This window comes from Triticum dicoccoides, chromosome 4A (assembly GCF_002162155.2).
Source record: "Triticum dicoccoides isolate Atlit2015 ecotype Zavitan chromosome 4A, WEW_v2.0, whole genome shotgun sequence".
NCBI classification, from domain to species: domain Eukaryota; kingdom Viridiplantae; phylum Streptophyta; class Magnoliopsida; order Poales; family Poaceae; genus Triticum; species Triticum dicoccoides.
The window spans coordinates 221,595,344-221,602,728 of NC_041386.1; positions in this window are offsets into that span (position 1 = coordinate 221,595,344).

A 7,385-nucleotide genomic window follows, 5' to 3' on the forward strand; every position below is an offset into this window, starting at 1 on the left:
GCACGTCCGTGACATGCTTATTCGTCTCTGCAACTTTTTCAACGTCATCTCTCGAAAGTCGATCAGTGTGAAGCAGCTCCCAAGGCTACATGAAGAGATTGTTGTGATACTGAATGAGCTTGATATGTACTTCACGCCCTCATTCTTGGACGTCATGGTGCATCCGTGTGTACTTATTGTGGACGACATAATAGACCTAGGGCCGTCATTGCTGCACAGCATGATGCCATTTGAGAGGATGAATGGGATCATCAAAGCGTTCATTCATAAAATGTCCCATCCAGATGGAAGCATCATCCAAGGCTATCTGACACAAGAGTGCATCTCTTTCTGCAAGAATTTTCTATATGGCGCAGACCAGCCGCCTGGTGTTGGTGTTGGTTTGCCTGTTAACAAGCACGACGGGAGGCTCGAAGGAGAAGGTACTTCAATGGTTGTAGGGAACTATACATGGCATACTCAGATCAACGCAATGACTTTGATAGAGCAAACTTGGTAGTGCTACAACACCTAGATGAGGTAGATCCTTTCGTGGCACTGCACAAAGAAATTATCGCAACAAAGTATCGTGACCGGGGGTATGCAGGATAGACGCCGAAGTTACTAGAGAGCACAACTCCACTTTCCTGCATTGCTTCAAAGAACATATTGTTGCTAATCCCTCGGAAGAGGGCTCTAAGGACGGATTGCTCATATACGCCTTAGCACATGGCCCCTCGCCCAAACTCATCACCTATCAGGCATACGATATCAACGGATACACATTCTACACGGAGGCCAAAGATATGGACAGTGATGATCAGAACTCAGGGCTGACGACGGAATGCATAACCAGCAGAGAAAATGGTGCAACTGAGAGATTTTACGGAAGGGTCGAGGAGATCTGGGAGCTTGACTACTCTGGACTTCACAACACGGCGATGTTCTATGTCACATGGGCTAAAAATGTCGAAAGAGAAAACCGGTATTTCACTACCATGACTATACCCGACGCCAAGAGCGCTACCATGAACGCTATCATGAAGAACGAGCCATGGGTACACTCTAAGAACGTGACACAATGTTTCTTCATAACCGACCCATGCGATCCCAGCCGTGTTGTCATGACGAGAGGCAAAAGGAACATCATTGGAATGGATGGAGTCACCAATGAGGAAGACTATGACTAGTATGGCAACCCAATGAGGGAAGATGACGATGACGATGAAGTATACGTCAAAAGAAGAATCAATACTACATTACCTAAGAAAGATCATACTCCATGGAAAAGGAAAAGTCACAATGAGGGGCTCAATTATTCTTCAACGAAGAAGAAGGGAAAGAAGCTCACTCAAAAACGAAAACGTCAACGTTGAGGAACCATTATCGGTCAAATGATGTAATATATATGTTCCTAGTTTGTGTACACACTTAACCATTATGCATGGGCCAAATGATGTAATATATATGTTCCTATTTTGTATACATACTTAACCGTAAAATGATGCAATATATATCACCTTAGTTATATACATTGTATCATCTTCCCTTCGTTCATTGCTCTCAGAAAAAAGGAAAATAAAAGGGAGAGAAAATAAAGGAAAATAAAAATGAAGAAACAAACAAGAAAACTGCTATAGGTACTCGTTATAGCAGTAGCGCTCTTCTGAAAAAGAGCTATAGCTTGTCAAGGTAGCAGTAGCGCTTTCTGGATAAAAAACGCTATAGCTACCTGTAATAGCAGTAGCGCTTTCTGGAAAAAAGCGCTATAGCTAACTTAGCTATAGCGTGTTTGTCCGGAACGCGCTACTGCTACCTCGACTTAACCCCTAAAATCCTCACTCTCTGCTTCTTCCCGCCTCTGCTTTTCCCCCCAAATCCCCACTCTCTCTTCCCCCTGCGCTCGCCCCCGACCCGGCGCTCGCCCCCGTCCTGGCACTTGCCCCCGACCCCTGCGCTCGCCCTCGTCTCCCCCAACCCTGGCGACCCTCGGTGTCGTGTCGTCTCCCCCGACCCCGCCTTGCATCGGTGTCGCGCCCCCGACCCCGCCTCAATGTCGCGTCATCTCCCCTGACCTCATCTAGGGATGGCAATCGGTCGGGTTTGGGGCGGGTGGAGCTGGTCCAAATCCAACCCATAACCCATCTTCCTACCCTCTGCCCATCCACCAAATTATCCATGGGCACAACTTGTGCCCATGCCCAAACCCGTTGGATACCCACATACCCATGGAGCTCCATGGGCATAGAAAAGTCAACATGAAGCCTTTCCAAAGATCAAATTAACTCATAATCATTCACTCACAAATGATAACATAAGCTACATGCATAATTAGGCAACAAGTAATACGATGAGTCCTTAAGTGTGACATACCAGAGGTTGATTCTTATGACGCCCCGAGACCAACGCTTCAAAAGACTTCCTTATTTTCGTGATCACCGTGTGTTTCATTTGTGCTTGCTCTTTTATTTTTGCATTGCATCATGTCATCATGCCACCATGTCATTAATCTTTGCATCTCAACTCAACTAATAAATTGCATAGATGGTCGATCTATTTAAATAGAGGGAAGGGTGACTTATCTTTATAACATATCCTCCCAATATTAGGGAGCTATATTAAATATTTATTTATTTTGGAATTCACCATAACACACTTGCAAATTATCCCAATGCCTTTGTTATCTTAATTCTTGGTCTCCAACCTTGCCACATATTCTTTCATCATATTCCGGAGCTCCACCAAAAATCCAAAAAATTTTGGAGCTTCCCATCCCTCACTTTCTATTCAAATCATTTGAATTTAAATCAAATGAGTTTGAATTTAAATCTTTCAATCATGGCCTTTTCTATTTTCTCGGAACAAGCACATTTTGTGAGTCCGGGAAAATTATCCGCGTGTCCAACTTCTTCCCCAACACCTCCTTTCTTCTCTTTTTCTTCTTTGTTATTTTATGTTTATAGAAAATAAGAGAGAGGGAGAGAGATTCTAGTGCAGTCCACCAGGCCAGCCCATCCTTCCCCCGCAGTCCACCAGACAGGCGCTCCTCCTCCTTAACCTAGCGCCAGGGAGCTCCTCTTGATCGATCCCCATCTCTCCCTTCGTCCTCCTTCCTCCTGGTGCCGCCGCCACAAACACAGTCACACGCACACAGCACCACGCCTCCCGATACAGCGTCCCACGACCTCCTCCACCTTTAATCCGGTGCCGCTGGAGGCTACCAGCGTCGCCGAAGCACCACAGCTCCTCCATGCGCGCTGCCGACCCTCAACCTTGCCGCTGCCTCCTGCAACACCCCTTCACCTTGCAAGACCCGCATGGCCGCCGGTCATGGAGGCTTCCGTGTTGGCCAGAGCTTCTCCTCCGCGCCCTGCTTCTGCTCCCGTGCCAAAGCCCTCCTTTCGCTGCTCGTGCCTGCAGCTCCGTCCGTGAGCTCGGGCAGCCATGGCCGCCAGAGGAGCCTCGCGCCTGACCCCCTTGCCGAGGCCATGGATGCTCGCGTCCTCGACCTTACAGCTGGCCGCCGTCCGTTTGTCACGCCATTGCTCCGCTAATTCACTCGATGCTGCCTATGTCGTTCATAGATACATGCGGCCGCGTTGACTCGAGTGAGTCCACCACCCTGACCCGCCGGCTCCCATGGCCTTGCATCCATCTGGCTCTGTTGTGTTCATGGAGCCACTTTACCATGGCCAAGACCAAGGAGACCCGTTTTTCGTCAAGTTCGACTACATTGTGACGCGTCAAGTACCTCTACCGCCATCTTCGGAATCCCAAGAACACCAAGTACCTCGACGCCCGGCGCCTAGAACGACTACCGACGCCGAAGACCCATGAACCAAAACCGTCAAATTTGACTACTGTCGACGTGCACTTCGCCAACTACCATGCCGTTTTTGGAAGACCTGTGAACATCAAGTTCTCTGGCATGAACGGTTACAGTGTTGTGGATCCGGCAAGTACCCTCTCCGGATCGCCAAGTTCAACTACCGATGACATATACCAGTACCGTCGCCGAGATCACGAGAACCTCTACTTCCTCCTCGAAACATATACGACTTCCGTCGCCGGAGACCCGTGTACAACTACTTCCCTCTACGAACCCGAACCGTCCCGATTGCACGCTTCGAAGGTATAACCACCGAGATGACCGCTCGTGGACCGAATGCATGTGTTGTATGAGATGCACCACTTGCTTGCACCATGTCCGAATTGATCCTTGCACGTTCCTCACTAGCCTTGCCGTGAACCCGTGGGACACCCGGAATCCGGGATCACCCCACCATCCTTGCGTGACTCGCTCCGCACACTTGCTCTTTTGCACCAGTACTCCAATGAGTTACCGGAACCCGGAATGTTGCCTTGGCGTCATTTTTGTTATCGCTGCCGTGGCACCCCTTTCATTCTGTCATGGTGACCAAATGCTTCATATCATGTTCATGTCAACTTTTAACAAAATTTGCATAAGACTTGCATATGTCATCCGCATCATGTTAACAACATTTAAATGCTTAAAAATTGTTGCTTGCTTTAAATTGCTAAATATGCATCTGGGGATTTTCTGGAATTGTTGTTTGTTGTTCCGGCCTCATTTAAATTGCCTAAAATGTGTAGTTTACTTATGCTTCACCTCTTGCCATGTTTAACAACATTTAATATTGTTGGGTACATAACTGAGAGAGAACTAAATAAGTCATGTGGTGTTTCGTCAATGTGCAACTCGTTGTATTTTGATCTCCACTTAATTTGTAGTATTGTTTGTGCACTTTGCCATGACATGCCTCATTAAGCCGGACATGCATCATACTTGGTTATGCATCATGCCATGTTTATGTGACGGTAGTTTACTATGTTGCTTGCTTCTTTCCGGGTTGCTTCTCTCGTTAGCTTCGGTTTCGTTCCAGAGTTGTGAGGATTCGTTCGACTAGGTCCGCTTGTTTTCTTAAAGGACTCGTTCTTCTTCTTTGTGGGATCTCAGGCAAGATGATCATACCTTCGAAATCGCTTCTATCTTTGCTTGCTAGTTGTTCGTTCTATCGCTATGTCGCGCTACCTACCACTTGTTATATCATGCCTCCCATATTGCCATGTCAAGCCTCTAACCCCCCTTCCTAGCGAACCCGTTGTTTGGCTAAGTTACCGCTTTTGCTCAGCCCCTCTTATAGCGTTGTTAGTTGCAGGTGAAGTTGAAGCTTGTTCCATGTTGGAACATGGATATGTTGGGATATCATATTATTTCTTATTTTAATTAATGCATCTATATACTTGGTAAAGGGTGGAAGGCTCGGCCTTTTGCCTGGTGCTTTGTTCCACTCTTGCCGTCCTAATTTCCGTCATATCGGTGTTATGTTCCTTGATTTTGCGTTCCTTACGCGGTTGGATGTTATGGGAACCCCTTGACAGTTTGCTTTGAATAAAACTCCTCCAGCAAGGCCCAACCTTGGTTTTAACATTTGCCACCTAAGCCTTTTCCCTTGGGTTCCGTGGACTCAAGGGTCATCTTTATTTTAAACCCCCGGGCCAGTGCTCCTCTGAGTGTTGGTCCAAACTAGAGCACCGTGCGGGACCGTCCCTTGGCAACTTGGGTTATGTTGGTACTTGTACGCTTAGCTTATCCGGTGTGCCCTGAGAACGAGATATGTGCAGCTCCTATCGGGATTTGTTGGCACAGTCGGGTGGTCTTGCGGGTCTTGTTTTACCATTGTCGAAATGTCTTGTAACCGGGATTCCGAAGTTGATCGGGTCTTTTCAGGAGAAGGAATATCCTTCATTGACCATGAGAGCTTGTGATGGGCTAAGTTGGGACACCCCTGCAGGGTATAAACTTTTGAGAGCCGTGCCCGCGGTTATGTGGCAGATGAGAATTTGTAAATATCCGGTTGTAGAGAACTTGACACTTAACTTAATTAAAAAGAATCAACCGCGTGTGTTGCCTTGATGGCCTCTTTTTGGCGGAGTCCGGGAAGTGAACACGGTCTTGTGTTATTCTTGAACGTAAGTAGTTTCAGGATCACTTCTTGATCACTTCTAGCTTCTCGACCATTGCGTTGCTTCTCTTCTCGCTCTTATTTGCGTATGTTGGCCACCATATATGCTTAGTGCCTGCTGCAGCTCCACCTCATTACCTTATCCTACCCATAAGCTTAAATAGTCTTGATCTCGCGGGTGTGAGATTGCTGAGTCCTCGTGACTCATGGATACTTCCAAACAGTTGTTGGTGCCGATGATCCCAGTGCAGGTGGCGCGACCGAGCTCAAGTGGGAGCTCGATGAAGATCTAAGTCGTTGCTTTGTGTCTTTTCCGGATGATTAGTAGTGGTGCCCAGTTCGGACGATCGGGGATCTAGCATTTGGGGTGTCTTCTTTTATTTTGGTTCCGTAGACGGACCTTGATTGTACTCTGGATGATGTATGATTAACTTTTTATTTGTGTGAAGTGGCAATTGTAAGCCAACTCTTTATCCCTCTCTTATTCAGTACATGGGATTGTGTGAAGATTACCCCTCTTGCGACAAAACCACCATGCGGTTATGCTTCTAAGTCGTGCCTCGACACGTGGGAGATATAGCCGCATCATGGGCATTACAAGTTGGTAATCAGAGCCATCCCTGACTTAGGAGCCACATGCTTGATCGAATCGCTCACGTTATTGAGTCTAGAACAAAATGTTTTGAGTCTTAGGATTATATATATCGGAGAGTAGGATTCTTTTTACTCCTCAGTCCCTCCATCGCTCTGGTGAGGCCTCTTAACGTAGAAGTTTTGACTTTTCTCTCCTCAAATTTCATGAGTTTTTTTTAGGATCACACAGGGTATCTTGGAATCGTTCCGATAGTCTTGTGATGAGAACATTGTTCTTGGTGCCTCCTGACATTTAGGGGTTGTGGCAGTGTCCCGGGGAGTTGAGCTCCGAGGTGTTGTCGTCACAATTTTATCGTTGCAGTTCTGGAATACCTGAGTTCGCCGACATCGAAAATCTCTTTTATGCAGTTGTTGGTGAGATAACCTCAACCCCACCCAGTACTGGGGCAGGAGTTCGGGAGTATTGCCATAACTCGTATAACGGATGTTTTTCGATGGTTAAGGTACATGATTTCCAAAGGTTTTTTGGTTATGTGTTGAAGGATGGATACAGCTGGATGTAGGGATTGTTAGTTTGGGTGAGATATTATGCTTCCATGTATCCCCAACACCTTATTGCATAACCAGAATGTTTCGGGAGTTTATAAGTGGGAATTCAAGTATCACGTAGGATATCTTTCAGACACATGATACGATATGGGATCTATCATATGTTTATTTCTGGCTTATTCTGCAAGCCAAATCCTCTATTTTTTGTTTTGGTTTGTGGTATTCGAGTTGCTTCAATGTCAAGTGTGATACCATACCTTTTCTAAGTGGCATTCT